Here is a 19,896-nt window from a genome sequence, read left to right as displayed (position 1 = left end):
ATGGAATCATTGTGCAAGAGAATGCTAGCGAAAGCATCATGCTCAAGCTCCTGAAGCTATTCCTCAAAATATTCAATCTCCCAATACTCCAACAGTTGACATGATTCCCTTTTCTCCTAAACAAGATGTTGAACCTAAATCTCTAAATCATAAGTTTCAAAAAACATGTGATAATTTTTCTTATATTCATGCTCGAGCTCCTCTTTCTATAACTCTCGATGAAGAAATAGGTGAAAATGTTATTCATAATGGTAATACAACTCCTAATGCTTCTGATAGTGAATATGAATATGTGGATGTTGACAATCATTTATTTGTAGAATTTTCCAAAGCCTTAACCTTAACTCCTATAAACAAAGAAAGTGACTTAGCACATGAGCATAGTCCTTGTTTGGATCTTGTGATAGCTCCATCTTCTATGCTTGATGTTTCTCCTATGGCCATTTTTCTGCCTTCCTGAAATAGTGATCAACAAGATCGGGAGGTAGATGTCATGCTAGACTAGCTAAATTAGCACCATAGATTATCTATCTCTCTCTCTTGCTCTTTTGTGACCATTCTTCTATGTCTATCCATGTTCTTCTATGTTCCTTGGTAATGTCTACTTTAGGATGATGCAACACATTGAGATCTCTTTGGTCTCTATCATGTTGACTCAAAATACACGTGTTCCCTTTTTTCCAAGGTAGTTTCTTTTCTTTGGGGAATGATAGCTATTCTATGCATATATATACATGATATACATGAGTTATCATACAACATACTAACCGCGAGGAAAGAGAAACTACCTCGTTCTTTGTGCTTTTTGTTCATTATCCTTGGGTTTATTCCTCGATTGGGGGCCAGATCCTTGTGATAACATACTCCTTCTCTCTTTCTCTCTTGGTTATATCCTACCTTAAATAAATCGCTCCCAATAAGGCACACACAATCGCTTTAATGTGGGGGCATACACTCTGCTCATATTTTCCTTCTTGATGCTCAAAGTTACTTAGTGAACTTGGATTTACTTTGTAATTCTTGGTATCCCTTCTTGTTCATTACTCATAGTGAGGGGAACCTTACTCTTGATTTTCCCTTTTACTTTTTCAATCGAAGTCATAAGATCCTTATTCCACTAGGGGCTTCGTGTATCTTGCCTCCTTGACGTGGTGAAATTCTTTCAATCTTGTTTCCTTGCACTTTACTGGTAGTATTGTCATATGCTTATACTCTCACTAAAGTGGGGGATAAATGTAGCATCATAAAATTGCGATCCTTGCAATTTTTTACTACATTTGGGTCTTCACATTGGTGAAAGAATCCCTAAGCCTGATTTGAGACCCGAGATATGCTCATATCACCTGAAACATGCATTTCCTTGCACCCTGCACTGCCTGTTCCTTCTTTTTATCCTAAATTAGAGAAAGACAGGAGCCTGGCACCCCTGTCCCCCTATGACAGGGGCGTGATGCCTTTTTCATCCTAGGACAGAAGCATAGGGCATGGCGCCCCTGTGCTTGCCCTATTTTGGGGCCCCTCCACTTAAACCCTACATTGGACTTGTTAATTATGAAGCGAGAAAAGTTTCCCTATGTCAGGATAAGATGAATAATCAGTTAAATAACCCTAATTGTCAAGTATATAATGAGCATTTTCCCCTCCTATTTGTATAAGAGAAAGTAAGGTGAACAAGAATTATCATCATTCAAGCATTCAAGAATTTAAGCATTCAAACATTCAAGCATTCAAGTAACCTTTCAAGCGTTGAGAATCTCAAGTCTCCTTTCAAGGCTAGGTGTTGTATTCAATTCAAGGATTCAACCATTGAAGAGGAGGTCTCCTTTGACATCCTACTCTACATATCCTTTCAAACAAATCTATCTACATTTCAATTGCATCCTCTCTTGAGATGAATTCTATTTCATACATTTCCTTTCATTTACTTGTAAGTATTTTTTATCATTTGGTTAATTCTAAAATGGGGTTTGACCTAAAGGTAAACCCCCAATCCCAAAAACATTTCCTCTCTTCCTTTTTTTGTAGGTTGTAGGTGCGCACCTGTAATTGTAGGTTTAGGCTTCATTTTGAGAGACAGAAAAATCCTTTTCAGCTCACAGATTTTTTGGAGGATCAAGTACACTTTCAACCTCGTCCTGGAAACTTTCACCCAAATTTACAAGGGAGCTTCATCTCAGCATTTTTCTGCTAATTCTAGGTGCACAACTTCATCCCGCATTTCTATCTCAAGATATAATCATTTATTTGTCATCTTTACACTTAGTCTCAAATTTCTTAATTCAACTTGTCCATTCTAAAATAGGGGTTACTTTACTTTTCAAATTCATTGTTAATTCACTTAGCCTTCAATCTCTTTCCATTGATATTGGATCTAGTGAATTCAACCCTCTCTTTGTGAGAGGTTGAAGAGGATCCTTTGTGAAACTTTCACTCCTTTCTTGAGGAGGGTAAAGATTTGCACTCGATCTCCTCATCACCCCTTTTCCAGATTACAGTTCCATCAAATCTCGGACTATCCTTCTTGAAAGCAAAGGTTGTCATCCCTGATCTCCCTCAAGTGGTAAATTTTCTTTCAGATGATCTAGCTCGGATACCAATTGTTGGCAACAGGTAGCAAACTAAGAGGGGAGGTGAATCAGTTTGTACCCAAAACTTTTTACAACTTGTACTACATCTTAAATCTGATAATTAACAATTAAAGCATGAAACAACACCACATCAATAACACACATAACTCCAAGATTTTGGAAATGGAAAACCTGATTAAGGAAAAAAACACGATGGGAACCCACCCATAATGAGATAATACAATTTTAGGAGTAAATTAAATATTACAATAGAGAATGCACATGCATTCAAACACACTTTCTAGAAGTCACAACTCAAAATGAGAGACCTAAAAAAGGATACAACCATAAGAAAAGGCTACTGCCTTACATGAAGTCTCATTGAATTAAAAAATCACTCAGACTACAATCCAAATCATATGAATCATGAAAATAGCATTTGCATATGCCTAAGTATAGTTCCAGTTAAGAACGTAATCTACTCTACAACACTTCTCTTCTTCACACTTTTGAAAGATCAGATCACTTATTCGCACATCCAACTCAATCATACACACATATACAATGCAAACACTTGCAGGCATATATCTTACATGATTAATAGATTTATTTATACAAGACATCAACCTGTATTTTAAGGTTGACTAAACTCTCAATACAAATTACAAAATAATATCCTCACACGCTACAACAATACATGCAGACCAAAACAATGTTAGATAAGGCATAGTATGGACCCAAATCAATACCACAAAAATGAAACACCTCCAAGAATTATGCCTCGATCATCCACAACATGCTACAACCACCAAGAATGTCGCATAACACGAAGAACACCACCAAACAAGGAAAATCTTAAAAAACATGCACAAAAATCACTATGGACTGGACCAATACGAATAGAAAATTATCTAGGAATATTCACAAGCAACAATAATTGCACCACAACAACCACAATAACTCAGATTATAAAAATCATTACCATCTCATCACTGAAGCTCAAGAACAAGATCAAAACTAACTATCAACATGAAATATTTTCTTGTGGACATCCAAATCATGAACCGATAGAACTAAGGATACACGTCAACATCTAGAACACATCCCATACATCCGCAACTAAATATTTAGAAATTCTGGAGCAATTCAGAGCACAAACCAAATTACCGGATAACATGAACAACTGAATATCAAACTTAATATCAGATCTCATAATGTGATCATAACATCCTGTGGACCACTGAAAATTATTCTGAATCAACTAGAGATACTTATCTCAAAACCCATTAAACTGCATCATCTCAACTGCAACATATTGACCAAACCAACTCATTTAATCTGACTACAATACTAGAATACACAAAAGAATATGTTGACATCAATGACAACACATCATTCCAACAATCTCTTAGTAACATCCAACAAGGTCTTACTAGCACATCTGCTATTTGGTGAATACCGCAGCTTTACATATTTAAAGTGGATCACTTTAGTAAATATGTGATACAAATGTCTTGTGTGAGCCAATAGGAATTTAACAACTCACAGAAGAACAAAATAAATGTGAGGATCAAAATAGTAGGCCTTCCTTATTAAGATTTAAGGAATATTAAAATACTTTAGGACCAAAATAGAAAAGGGGGCCTACAATAAAGGGGTCCATAACCAATGACATTATAAGGCAAAAATTATAACTAAAATCATTAAGTAGGAGAAAGCATTCAACAAGTAAATTAAACAAAAAAATTATCGTGTAGTGTAGTAACTTGTATGCCTTAAAAATTTCACACTCTACTTGGCAAATACTTTATTTCTCTTTCTCTTAGATCATAATCTTATTTAAGTCCTATTCTACTCTAAAATATAATTATTTTAAAAACCCACAACATAATAAACATCAAATGTTAATTTCAGGACTAGGTCCTATACTTTTTACCTCAATAGATCATTACACCTTTTTATAGTCCTTATAGACTGAAAATAGGCACCAAGAACCCTTGTCCCTCCAAAAGGGGCCTAAATTTAAATATGGGCATGTGTCGGGTTGTTCATTTGTTGTCTAGTCTCAATTGTGTCACTAAACTGATAATTGTTGGCTTATATTTAAGAAACAACTTTTGATTTTATATAAAGTATATCTTCTATCATTTATAACATCTAAGAGGTCTAAGAGGTCTACGAAATTTCAAAAGTATTAAGAAAGCATTCTAATTCTCAATTATTAGCATATTGAGAAATAGACTACAAACATTCAACATTTAAGTATGATTTCATGTCTTCCATTTATTTATTTCATAATATTGCATTCACTTGCAAGACTTGTCTAAAGAGCCTTGCATCACCACCTTTATTTTGAACTCCATAAGAGGGTTTCATGCCCAATCTATTATCATTTAATTTCAATATTTCATTACTATTTTGCCTTTATCCTTCCTAGGACACATACTCTTTTATCTCATCATAATTGTTGTGAAGGTGGGACACCAACATGGGGTTTAAATTAAGAAATCCTTTATACATCACAACCATTCTTCCCTATTTTAAATGTGTGCAGGTTTTGATGAGAGGTTATGAAAGTGGTATATCTGTGTAGAGATACCTGTTATGTGTTCTGATAGATTTCATATGGACAAAAACACCTAGAGCAGAAAACCTAGTGCCCCTATCCTACTACATTGGATTAGACTTTTGGGAGATGGATCTACAAGGCTGCTTAAGTTATGCATTCTCGTTCCTCTCTGCTAGCTTTAGAAAAAATCAAATTAGGGCACATAACACCCATTTTTGGAACTTCCTACTCCAATTTTTAAATTCAGGCTCCACTTTGTATCTATTTTCTAAATTTGGCTTACCATGTCAATTTTATTTGTTAGATATTATTATTGCTAAAATCTATCATTCTACTATCACTAAGCCTAGTTCTTGTACACACATTTCATTATCTCAATTCTATTGCAGCAAAGAAACAAAATCCAAGTGTTTAGCTCTCATATGATGACTATAGTTGAACCCATTCATGTTCTAATACTATGCTTTGTACATTTGAGATCTCATTTTTCATCTATAGGTCTACGATCATTTCCATACATATCACATAGAGCCAATAGGATTAAGGGTTTAAATTAAGAAACATTAGTGAAACACTTTTGAAAATACTAGAAATAGACCATAAAATTTTCAAATCACTACCACCTCAATTAAATGTTCATCTCTTAGGTTCTTTCAATCACTAGCTAATCATTATGGAATATTTTTCAAACAATTAAAATGTTCTCACTTCATCATTATGAAATTAAATATATTTTTTTTAAATATAAGAGTTCACTAAAATTAGAGTCAAAGAGTTTATTGAAAAGGGGAATATTAATATCTTATTTCTTCAAGAAGTTAAGCATTAAGTGTTGTTTATTTTGACATGCCTCTTCATAATATCTGGAAAGATAATTTGTTCCTACATACTTCTCATAAAGATAGAAGTGTATATTATACAACAATGCCTTCATGGATTTCTAAATATGCTATTAGTAAAGGTGAGGATCCCTTGTGTAGTTGTGTTTGGGTTCTAGACTTACTTTCTTCAGTGTCTAAATTGTTGGGTTTTTCTTCATATATGATCCTAATGATGTTATAAAATAGGTTGCACTATAGAGAAAAATTCAATATGATGAAGCATGATCGAAATTGATATAAATCATTTTAAGCTCACTAGAGATATGTTTTTAAAAGCTATATTTACTACTGCAACGCTTTGGGTGTAGTTCATTTCCTATATGATAGAAATTCAAATAACATTGATAATCAATTTACATGATCTAACTGAAAATTTGAAACAAATGGGAAACACAATATGTGAGATAGATTTTATATCTCTCACAACATTCATCACATTCCTTCTCCTTTCATTACTTATCTACATATTGATAATTCAACTACCCCATCAAATTTCTTACCCTTCTTTCATTCCATCTTTTTTCATTCGACACCATCTTAGCTCCCATGCAAACTTAATATCTCATGTAATTGAAAACTCTTAAGTATATTATTACTCCTGTTGGATTTTTGAATTACATACCTAGACCATAAGGAGAATCATGAATTTAAATGCGGTGTACTACTTTTTCTTACCAGTGTAATGAATTCCTTTGTTCCTTTGACAAAAGAATTGTCTACCAATATAAACAAAGGGGAAAAGATTTCTAGGGGAACTTCAAATTTTAGAAAGAGACTTATTATTGATCCTATAAATATTGTGACCTCATAATAACATGTGACTATGTAAAGTTGACATTTATGGTAGGAAAGTTGCTAGAATAATTGCTATAATTGACTATAGGGAAGGTAATGGACACTTAAAAATGTACTTAATTAGTTGATCTAAGGAAACAAATTATTCATTGATTGATGATTATAGTTTATTTTGTACATAAATCTTTTCAAGATAATAATAATATTCTAGAAATTTTATGTAAAACCCTTTACAATTACAAAAAATCTACAACATATGTTGATGCAGCACAAAATTAAGGTGCTCAACTAGTCAGTCCTCTACCTTAAACATAAAAATTGAATGTCACTACCATACTAAAAGAAATTAGTTGATTCTGTACACCATCTGACGATCACAAGCCATCAGCTACGCATTTTTTGGGACATGATTCACAAGCTTAGTTGGCAAAGGATCTGTTCCCTGATACCTTTCACGAGGTACGGGCTCTTCAAAATGCTTTATGTTTTGTGGAATGGATCTGTACCTTACACGTTCCATATATCATCTATCACAGACAGAAGAAGTAGACCCACTCAAGCACTTCCTTGGGAGCCATACCCTGACGCCTTTCATATTCATGGTACAGGCATTCGAAGACGCTGCAATGAACCTGCACCTTACACGTTTCAGAGAAGAGGCAGAGAGGAATCATAGCATGTTCGCCTCCAAGACGATGTGATGGGAGAAAACTAATTCAGAAATAAGAGATTTCTAAGAAATTACAAGTACGGGCAATTCAGGACGCTGAAATCCACGCTTATGTTTTGTGGAATGAATCTGCACCTTTACACTTTCCAAATTTCTATCACAGACAGAAGAAGCAGACAGGAATCATACGAAATTTCTACAGATCCAGGTCTGAGCAAATTAGACAATTGAAAAGCGAATGAGACAATTGATACCTAAGGCCCTTATACAATCGATACTAAACTTTCCTTGAAGGACAATTGTTCAGACCTTTTACTTCATGCGATGTGCCAAGATCTAAAAGTCCCTTCAGATCTCTTGTTGGGGACCATCTGACGCAGAGCCAGCGCAAGCTAGCCATAAACCATTAAATTGTACATTATTCATTACGTACGCACTAATAATTTTCTTGTAAATTTGTGTCTTTTCTTTTTTTTTTTCTTTTTTTCTTGTGTGTTTGTTTCTTTTTTCTTGGTCTTATATTCATTATGTCCCTAGTCTCTTTTTGTTTATTTGCTTTTGTCTTGTCTCCACTTCTCTCTTTGTTTTTTTTTGTCTCTTCCCCCCTTCTTTTTAGGGTCGAAACTATTCTGGCTCCAAAACAGACCTTTCATACAACGTCGCACGACTAACACACATGTTAGTCAATCTGTACTCTCGTTTTGGAGCCAGAATAGACACGTCCTCTTTTTAGCAACCCTTGTATGTTACTTGTTCATTTTTCATCCCTACATGCTTTCTTACTTTTTTCATCCATGATGGATCACTATTTGCATACAATTTTAACTTTTAAAATTTACTTTATTTAAATTAATTTAATTACATTTATGCTTAAATTTATAGTAATATTTTATTTATTCTCTTTTACTCTCCATCTTTATCTCTCCATATTTCTTCTTACATCTATCCCTTTATATCTATCTTACTGTCTCTCCAACTCCCTCTATTAGTATATATCTCCCTCTCTCTACCCCTCTCTATATATCATTTCCTATCTTTATCTTTATATTTCTTTCTTCTACTTTGATTCTCTACATGTCCCTTTCATAGAGTAGATTTTGACATTTTCATTTCCTAAAAATCAAAATGAAGCTTGTTAATAATTTTGATATTAAGTTTTATCTATCTATTGCGTGTTTGTAATTAATGCAAGCACTTCATTTTTATAATACATTGTGTGTACACTTTTAGTAATATGTTTGTATGGTCTATTCATTTTGACTATAATACATTTGTAATAATAGTAAAATCTAATAAAACTCGCACATGTAGGTGAGTTGGCTTGGGCCATGGGTTTGCTCCCCATGGGTCTCAAGTTCAAGTCCATCCCTAGATTTAAGAGGGAGGACTGCTTGTGGGTACGCAAGGATTTTGAGATCTCAAATATGGCTGATAAATCTTATGAGATAAAACATTCAGATGTCACATGTAGTCAAAACTCTAACTCTCATTTCCTGATTTGTGCTTTCTTATCTACGCCAGAAATTTGTCTGGATGAATTAGCTTTGGATAAGGAGGATTTTTTTAATGACTCATGCTTTGGTTTTTTCATTTTACAAAAATATGGCCAAAACTATGTGATTTGCATGCTTGGGTTACTAAAAGTTGGAAGGAATTTGTGGTGGGGGAAGTAAGTATTTTCCTGTGTGCTAAAAAATTCTTTATTTTGGAGTTTGATACTTAGAAAGAAAAAAAAAATGGTGCTAGAGAATGGCCCTTGGAAATTTTAAAGGGATTTTTTTGTGTATGAAGCCTTGGTTTCCATATTTTGACCCTCACATAGAAATTTTTACTTATACACTTTTGTGGGTAAGGATTTCATATATTCCCATCCAATTTTGGGATATGGAATGTCTCAAAGGCCATTGGGAATGGTCTTGGTAGATATAATTGCTCCTCCCCTAAAACCATCCACTATCAAAATTCAATGTGTGTCTATATCTTTGTGAACATAGATCTAAACAAGGGCCTTCCAACTACGATTTTACTAAAGGTGGCCATCAAATGTAATAAACAACTAGTGGATTATGAGAAAATTCCTTCCGGATGTAGGGTTTGTCTCTCAATAGGTCACTCAACATCCCATTGTCATAAAAAAAACTCTGAGAATTCCTAGGTCTCAAGTAAGTCGACATACTGGATTGGTGTAGAAGCTAAACATTACATCACTCCTTTGAACACTTCAAAGGTTTCAAATAGGTCTCAAGTGACTTCAAAGGTCAAGGCGGTTTCCTCTACTCCTAATGTGTGTCCTATTCTTCTGAATCCCCATCTGGCACAATAAATGGTTGTAAACGGTCCCCTTTCGGTGGTTGATTCATCCCAGAAGATATTGGGGCCAAGGAATTGCCCTAAGGTTTTGGAGATTGTAGATGAAGGTGGGGTAGACTATGTTGCTAGAGAGGGAAACACCTAGGATAATCAAGGATGGATTGAAGTGAAAAGGAGGAAACACTCCTCACAAAATCAAAAATCTTTTTGTTCTTCCATAAATGAGAAAGATGAACCATATTAGTTGTTTTGCAGCCCTTTGGGCTGATAAGCTATTGCAAGATGTAAGGATATCATTTTAGCTTAGTGTTGTTTGTTGCATTTTGTTAAGGGGATTAGTTTTTGGCCCATGTGGGTTTTAAGCTGGGACAATAAGATGTCTAATGATGACATGTATTATTCTATGTATATCGCCATGTTCTCAATTTTCTAAATTTATTTTTGAATATCAATAAAATTAAAAAAATATTTTCGATAAAAAATAGTAGCCTCAAAACTGTTGGAATTCCACTTCGACTACCATAAAATGTTGTAGAAATTAAATTTTCTATAATTGCATGTTATTACTTTAAACTAATTTTGAAAATAAAAAATTCAAACTTTCAACTCTAACATACTTAATTTTTTATACATATGGACTTTTTCAAACATATAATGATTTTCAAAACTTAAAAACCCATTATTCTAACAACATTACTTTAAACAGAAAAACATATATACATCTTATCAAAAGGAATTGGGTGCAACCTTGTTTTAAAATTGTCTTTCTTATGTATTATGAAATGAATTGAAATGTCATTTTAATTAAAACAAGATACTAGAATTCATACTTAAGAATGTCAAATAGTAAATTATTTTTCTACAATGGCCTTTCAATTTATTAATGAGGTTAAAAATTAAAGCAAGAAATACGTTAGTAAAAAAATTAATTCTTTGATTCAAATGTTTTTTGTTTTTATTGAGTTTTCATATATACAACTGGGTAGAATTTACCTTATATAAGAATTAGGGAAATACTTTTAAAATATTGACAAAAAGAAAAATAATAAGAACCCATTAGATTAGCGATAATACCTAGATGTTGAGTAGTCTTTTTAGAAATGAAAGCTACCTCTAGAATGAACATTATGGTTATGATCATATCTACATCTACATAGAGGCAGGGAAGCTCTACTAGCAAGAGATGGTACATGAGGAATTATACATATAGCATTAGTCCATTATAGATTATGAATCTACAAACGAGAGACTATAAAGCCACTTTATCCACCTAGACTTGAATTTGTAACATACTATTATCATTGAGAGAATCGGTGAACAATACATTCATGGTATAAATATAAAGTGGGCAATTCTCATTAGACCAATTACACGTGTAATTAGACATTGTTTTTAAAAAATATATAAAATTAGACTTATAAATAAATTTACAATATAATATTTTACCTTTTTTTCAAAAAAAATTCTACGATAATTTTATATGGCATGAAACATAAATCTTCACTTATTTTTTCTTAAATATATCATGATTAACTTTATTTTTACATTTTTTTTCTTAAAAATATATCTTGTTTAATTTTTTTCATAGAGTCCTCATTTCCATGTTCCTTGTTCTTGTTTATTGTGGGGGTTTTCTTGTGAAAGGAAGTCTAAGTGTGAAATAACACTTCCAAATTCTAAATCTAACACGAGAGGTGATGTATAAATTTATTATAAACTTTAAAACTATTGTAAATTAAATAAACACATATAAAATCAGATTTAACAAATAAAACGACAACACCAAATATACATGGGAAAACCATTTTGGGAAAAAAATCACACTCCAAAAGCCAAACTCAATTGAATTATCAATAACAACAGTTACAACACAATGCATAGAGCCAATACTCTTTCGGATTAGCTACAATAGAGATTTCAAGAACAGTAGCAACATAACAAAGCCTTAGAAATAATCACCCTATCTCTTAAAAAATAACTACTAAGGCATGAACATATAAATAGAGCGCATCACAAAGATGTATGTGCCCATGGTTTCCAAAAGTTTCGTCAAATCCCAAGAGGTAAATTGTGTCATAAGAAACACCTTGCTAATCCATTGACATGTTGCACATAGCAACTTCTAAAGCAACAACACCTATCTCTTTCATAATGGTCATCTTCTCAAATGTAATGTAAGTACAACATAGAAGTTACCATGACCAAATAGGTGCCTTCCTTACCTACACCACTTGTCAAAAGTGAACTCAAACCATAAATGTAGAATGCAAAAAATTAACTCTCCATGAGTCTTCTACCAAACTAGAAACTGTCATAGTCATAATATAAATTTATCATAGTCTCAACATAGAAACCTATGAAACTAGTTCTCTAGGTTGAAACTAGTTCTCTAAACTTGAGGCCTTCCAAAGTGGGTGAAAATTAAAATAAATAATTAAATTGGCATGTTTGGACTCTGAGGTTGAGACACCTTAATCCCAGCATTATCCCACTTATTGAAGACCTATTAAGATTCAAAACACTCTTTCATCTTATCAACGCCCCAAGGTTGATAGAAGCGAAACACCATTTGAACTTCTCAGTGCTCACTTGCTTCATTAGTCCATTTGCAACATTCACCAACGAATCAATCTTTTCCATCTTCCACCATACAATGAATAAAATAAAACTGTACATTAGTATGATTTGTTCTAGCATGGAAAGTATGATTCTTAGCTATATAAGTATCACTCTAGCTATCACTATAGATAGTAATCTTTCTTGCATCAAAACCAACATCCCAACATAATCCTTATTGCCAAATGGCTTCTTTGCAAGAATGAGTAGCTGCCATGTACTTAGCTTCAATTGTACATATATACATGTATGTATACATGCATATGTCTATGTCTATGTATATATACATACACACACACACACACACACACACACACACACACACATATAACTGTGTGTATATGTATATGTATGTATATGTATATGCATATATGTATGTATATACATATGTATATGCATACATACATAAATACATACATACATATACATATATATACATATATATAATATACATATATAGTATATATACATATACACATATACATATACATACACATACATATACACATATATATGTATATATGTATCTCTCCCAAATTTGTACATGTATATATATTGAGATACTTCACCACTTTCTCTTGAGAATTTGGTATAATATTGTACGGTTCTTAAATATTCTTACCAAAATGAGGGAGGATACCTTTCTTATATACCTCTCTCGAGCATTTTAGGGTGCAAAACTTAGAGTAGGCTAACATGAGAAAATATTTCCTACTCAAACTAGTTGATAATGTCATGGTTTAATTTTCGGTCTACACATTCGGAAGTGCGGCATCGTGGAAGTCCTGCTATTGGGAGCAAGGTACCCCAGGTGCCTTGTGTTGGGAAAATGGTGTCTCAACCTTGAATTTAGATGAGGTTACTATTTATAGAAAGTTTTCATTTGAGCACAAAATGGTTTAAAATCCTCCCTGAAGATTTTAGCTGGCTAGATAAGAATTCAGGTAAAGTTACGTCACAAGATCACAACTAGTTTTGAAGATATTAAATTTTCTATTTTGGAGGGGTCTAATGAAAAGTTTAAATTTGATTTTGAGGACTTTAGAGGGCTAATAGGATACCATATGGCCCCATAGGATACCATATGACCCCTTAGGACACCATACACCATAACAACATAATATTGTGTCCTAAGGGGTCATATGACACCATATGACCCCTTAGGACACCATATTGTGTCCTAAGGGGTCATATGGTGTCGTAAGGGGTCATACGGTGTTGTAACAGGTCATATAGTGTCCTATGACCCCTTAGGATACCATATAACCCCTTACATTTCGTTACGATTCACATTGTATCCTAAGGGGTCATATGGTGTGCTATGACCCCTTAGGACACTATATGACCCCTTAGGATGCCATATAGTGTCATTATGGGTTGTATGGTGTCCTAAGGGGTCATATGGTGTCTTAAGAGGTCATAACATACCGTATGACCCATTAAGACACAATATGATCCCTAACGACACCTAAGGGATCATATGGTGTCCTATGGCCCCATAGGACACCATATGACCCCTTAGGTGTCCATACGACCCATAAAGATACCTTATTGTGTCCTAAGGGGTCACAAGACACCATATGACCCCTTAGGACACCATACAACCCATAACTACACCATATTGTGTCCTAAGGGGTCATATAGTGTCCTAAGGGGTCATAGGATACCATATGACCCCTCACGACACCATATTGTGTCGTAAAGGGTCATATGGTGTCCTAAGGGGTCATATGGTGTCCTAACGGGTCATATAGTTTCCTTTGACCCCCTTAGGATACTATATAACCTCTTGCGTGTTGTTAGGGTTCACATTGTGTCCTAAGGGGTCATATGGTGTCCTATGACCTCTTAGGAATGTCAGGATTCCCACAGATACTAAGAGGGGGGGTGAATAAGTATCTGGCCGGTTTTGTGAATTTCTTAACTTAAAACATGTAGAACAAATTAAACTATGTACCAGTAAACAGAAAGTAATGCAATAAACAGAGACAAAAACAACCACATGAAAAACACACCATAACACAGTAGTTTAATGAGAAACCCGGTGTGGGAAAAACCTCGGTGGGATTTGTGACCCACAATATTCACTTACTGGCCAATAAGAGAATATTACTGCTACAAGAGGGGCCTACACATGCAGGAAGGCCAAGTGCCTAGAGCTCACTGCTCAATTACAAAATGGTAAGTCTCACTGACTTACAAAATGGATTATACAAATCCAATGTGATGTACTGCTTCAAAATAGCATCTACTATGCCAGATCCAGTACCAGTTTATAGCTCAGCTTCTTACATAAACCCTTAACCTATAATTCACATAATAGGTCTGCCTTATTTAACCTAATTACATTCTTCCATGCTTACTTCATCATTCTTGCAATGTTCTACAATGAACTTTCTTATATAAGAGTCATTTTACAACTTGCCAAGTCAGCTTACAATGATTTTACAATAATAAACAAAATATATTATCAACAAAATTCCTGTCGGTTTTTGTGCCAGTATGCTTCCTTTCACTACCAGTGTCGGTGGTCTGTGTGCCGGTGTAGAGTCTGATCTTGCTAGTGTTAGTGGATTGCCTTGCCGGTGTCATAGGATTGTAAGGTTGCAATCAATGACAAAACCTTCAATCACCTACAATATCTCATTGGAGTGTGCATTTGCCAACAATCTCCCCCTTTGGCATTGATGGCAACACTCATGAGAAAAATCCATAAGTGTAACAAAAAATTGAAGTCCAAAAATTTTACCAAAAATGTGTACCAAAAGAATATGTGAACTCCCCCTGAGCAGATGAGTCTTTTGCTGATTATTTTTCTCATACCACTACTCCGCCTTTGGCATCAATGACAAAGGTTTTCAAGGTGTCAATAGAGTGTGGTTTCTATTGGCATATGCACACTGCAATGAGACATTGTAGGTGATTGAAGGTTTTGTCATTGATGGTGTCCTTGCAATCCTATGGCACCGGCAAGGCATTATACCGATAAGGCATTACGCCGGCAAGTTAGTGCACCAGCATCAGCCGATCACACTCTACACCGACACTCAGGACACCGGCACCGACACAAAGAAATGAAGTATACCGGCACAGAGGCTGACAGGATTTTGTTATATTATATTTTGTTTATTATTGTAAAAACTTTGTAAGCCGACTTGGCATGTTGTAAAATGATTCTTATATATAAAAGAGATCATTATAGACATTTTGTGATGAAGTAAGGAAGTAAGTGAAGAAAGTGATGTATGCGAAATATTAAGGTAGACCTATTATGCGAAATATAGGTTGAAGGGTTTATGTAAGAAGCAGAGCAGCAACCGGTACTGGATCAGGCATTATCGATGCTATTGTAAAGCAGTACAAGATATTGGATTTGTATAATCCATATTGTAAGTTAGTGAGACTTTCCAATGAGCAGTGAGCTCTAGGTAGTTGGCCTTCCTGCATGTGCAGGCCCCTATTGTAAGTAATATTCTCTTATTGGCCAGTGAGTGAATATTGTGGGTCACAAATCCCACCGAGGTTTTTCCCACACCGGGTTTCCTCGTTAAAACCTTGTGTTATGGTGTGCTTTTCATGTGGATGTTCTTAATTCTATTTATTACATTATTTCTTGCATACCGGTACACTATTATAATATGTTCTGCATGTTTTAAGTTAAGAAATTCTAATTACCGGTTAGATACTGATTCACCGCCCCTCTCAGTATCTGTGGGATTCCCAACAATTAGTATCAGAGCTTGGTCCTCTATTTTCAGAAGCCTAATAGCTTGAGGAAGATCTTGACATCGGTAAAGATGGAAAATCTGATGAAGCAACTTGAAGGAGCTCTCTCAGACTATGATGTAGAGAAATTGAAAAATATCAAACTAGAAGATGATTTAAGGGCAGCTTAGGATATCATTCAGGTACTTCAAGAGAATCTTACTATTGTAGGAAATAAGAGAAGAGAACTTTGTGAAAAGTTGCAAAATGAGAATGATGAAAATGAATCACTTAATGATCAGATAAGCAAGCTAAAACAAGAGAACATGACAACAAAGAATGAGATGCGGGATATGACTATGAAATTTTGTAAAGAGATTGAGGATAGGAAGAAGAATGAAGAAGAATTGACCAGAAGACTAAGTGATGCAGCAAATGAAAACACAAGACTTAGCTATGAAAATGACATGTTGAAGATAGATCTGATGCACACTCAGAATGACTCCAATGAACTAATGAGACAGAAAGAGGTCTTAGAAAGAGAACTAGAAACTGCAAATCAACATAAAGAAAAATTCAAGAAAAGCTCAGAGGAACTTGGTACCTTGTTGAAGAATCAAAAACCTAAAGGTGACACTTCTGGAATTGGCTCTGAAGTTGGTGAAAGCTCTGGTACTGCAAATACTCAAGATCACAGCAAACCGGTAAGACAACCCAATGCTTATAATTTCAATGGAAAATGCTTCAACTATAATAAGTATGGTCATAGAGCAAATGAATGTAGATCTAGAAATTATTAGAATATCAACACACCCACCGATCAATATTCAAAATGCAACAAAGTTGGTCACAACTCTGAAAATTGCAGAATGAACGTGAGATGTTATGTTTGCAGAAGATTTGGACATTTATCTAATCAATGTAGAACACAAACTGGCATAGGTTATGGGAAAGCTATTCAGAAGAATATGTGACTTGTTATGCATGTAACAAGATTGGGCATAGTGCAAAATTCTGTAGAAGTAAAGGATCACCGGTAGACAACAAAAGTTCTAGCTTGAAGGGTAAAGAAAAAGTTGAAGAGGTAAAGCAAGAATTCTCAAAACAATGGATTAGAAAAGCTGATCTAAACATTGGGAATACTCCTCCACCGGAGAACCAGTCAATGCTTCACCGGTAGGATAGAGTGATGCTTCACCAATAGGATAGAGAAGTGCTCCACCGGCAGGAAGTTCTTCATCTAATTGAAGAAAGTTTCCTTGAGGGTTTGGCAATCTAATGACACATGTGCTATTATTCCCTTGGTTAGAGATAAGAAGCTGGAAATTACTTATTATAGGCAGACAATGTTAAGTGAATACTTAACCGGCATGCATTTGATGTGGTAGATGGTGAAAAGACACTATAAATTTGAGGTTTTGGCTCCATTTCATTTCACAAAGATTTCAAACCTATGAAGAGCGCAAAGATTCCGAGCTAAGGCATTCCGAGCTAAGAGGCAAGAACACTTCAAGAAATCAACCATCCTAAAGGCAGTAAAAGGTATTTTATCATGGCATCCACCTCTGCAACTGAATATATAGCAAACCCTACTATTGTCGAAGTCATAAAAAGACCTAGGCCCGTATTTCAATTAGTTCTTGAAGTAGCAAAGAAAGATGATACCTTAGGTGCTTTTTCTCAAATTCCTAAGGGAGTTGTTTATGCTGAAGACCCCAGAATTTACATTCACTATAACATTAAGGAACTAGGAGAAGAAGAGATTAAAACCATGCTTAAAACTATCACATGTGATGAATCCGGCAATGTAAAAGATGAACATAAGATCATTGAAACCCTAGGATTTATAGAGATCCTTAACATTCCTGAATTCCCCAAGGATGTGATTAGGATAGTCTTAAGCAGGGTACATGGTGAATTTTTTTGGCTAGATGCAATCCACAAAATCACTAAGGAAGCTATCACAGGGTTACCGACCACCAGTAAAAGGCCAGACTGTAGGATTTTGCCAAGATCAAGGGCACAATGAAAAGCATAAAAAAAGAGACAATAGAATGACAAGAACAAAACTATATTCTCATCAATATGCAAATGATCAACTGGATTAACCAATATAATGAATATAGGCCTACTTATATAGGCAAGGCCATATGGATGTACGAGCACACAATTATGACATGTGGCTCAATGAGAAACGGGTAGGTAAGAAATACTAGAGGTAGGTAGGAGAAATAATATAATATTCCACAAGAGGTGGATGACCCAACGAATGTGGAGTGTAACAGCAAAATAAGACCACAAAAGGTGGAATTTCTCCTACAAGCTCTATCCCTATGCGCACACTTCCCTAAGTGTCTCAAATCCAAACTACGAAGAGATGCATTATCCTAAGTTAAGTAAAGTGTAATAATATCCAAAATGAATATTTATTTACACCAACACCCCCCCTTAAGTGCAACTTAGGGCAATGAAGACTCAAGTCAACAATGCAAGATGGGTCCCAGCTACTAGGCCATGATAGGTACCGATGTACAATATGCAAATGCAACCAAAACTATGCAATGCAATCTCTCACAAATGGAGAAAGGGAGAAAACCCAATGGGAAAAAACTCCCCCCCAAAAGAGAGATGAATGTACAAAAGACTCTCAAAGAAGAAGGACAAAACCTCAAAGAGGAAAAAGTTCCCCCCATAAGAGAAGAAGGAGAAGTCAGCTAACCCCCCCTAATGACAAATCCTGCACCCCCAAGAGAGCTCGCAACTGCTGGAACTTACTCTCGGTGAAAGGTTTGGTGAATATGTCAGCAACCTGCTCCACTATAGGACAATCCTGCAAATCAATGACCTACTCCTGAATGAGCTCTCGGATATAGTGCATATGAACCTTGATGTGTTTGGTCCGCTGGTGCTGGACCGGGTTCTTTGAGATTGCAATAGCACTCTAATTGTCGCAATGGAGAACTGTCGGCTGTGGAGTGGTGAATCCAAACTCTGTGAGAATCTGCTGGAGCCAAATGGTCTCAGTTGCTGCGTTAACAGCACCTCGATACTCAGCCTCAGTCGAAGAGAGAGCAATAGCATGTTACTTCTTGCTCTGCCAACAAATGGGGCCCGAACCAAGGTGAAAACTATAACCAGAAGTAGACTTACAATCATCAAGATCGCCAGCCCAATCGGAGTCTGTGTAACCAACCAAGCGAAGTCCTGTGCCTGCTGCATAGTGAATCCCATAGTGATGTGTACCCTGGATGTAATGAAGAATGCGTTTGGTGGCTTTCCAATGAAGCTCATGTGGTTCCTGCATGAAGCGAGATACCATGCCAACTGCAAATGAAATATCAAGGCATGTATGAGTCAAGTAGATGAGACTACCCACAAGCTGACGATACAAAGTGGCATCAACTAGTGGAGAAGAACACTGAGCCTCAAGCTTGACTCCTGAAAGAAAGGGCGTTGGGGCAGGCTTACAATCAGCCATATGAAAGCATGCAAGTAGATCAAGAGCATACTTGGGCTGCGATAGTGTAATCCCAGAAGGTAACTGTGAAATCTCTATCCCGAGAAAGTAGTGCGAAAGATCCAAGTCAGTCATAGCAAATCTGTCATTCAAAGTAGATTTGACCCTGCTAATAATGGATGCAGTACTTCCTGTAATGATCAAGTCATCAACATAGAGCACAAGTATCAAGTTAGAGTCATCCTGTCACAAAATGTAGATATTTGGATCGGAATGACACTTGGTGAACCCTGCGGAGAGAAGAAAGGAATCCATCTTGGCATACC

This window comes from Cryptomeria japonica, chromosome 9 (genome assembly GCF_030272615.1).
Source record: "Cryptomeria japonica chromosome 9, Sugi_1.0, whole genome shotgun sequence".
Lineage (NCBI taxonomy): Eukaryota > Viridiplantae > Streptophyta > Pinopsida > Cupressales > Cupressaceae > Cryptomeria > Cryptomeria japonica.
This window is presented reverse-complemented; position numbering follows the sequence as displayed.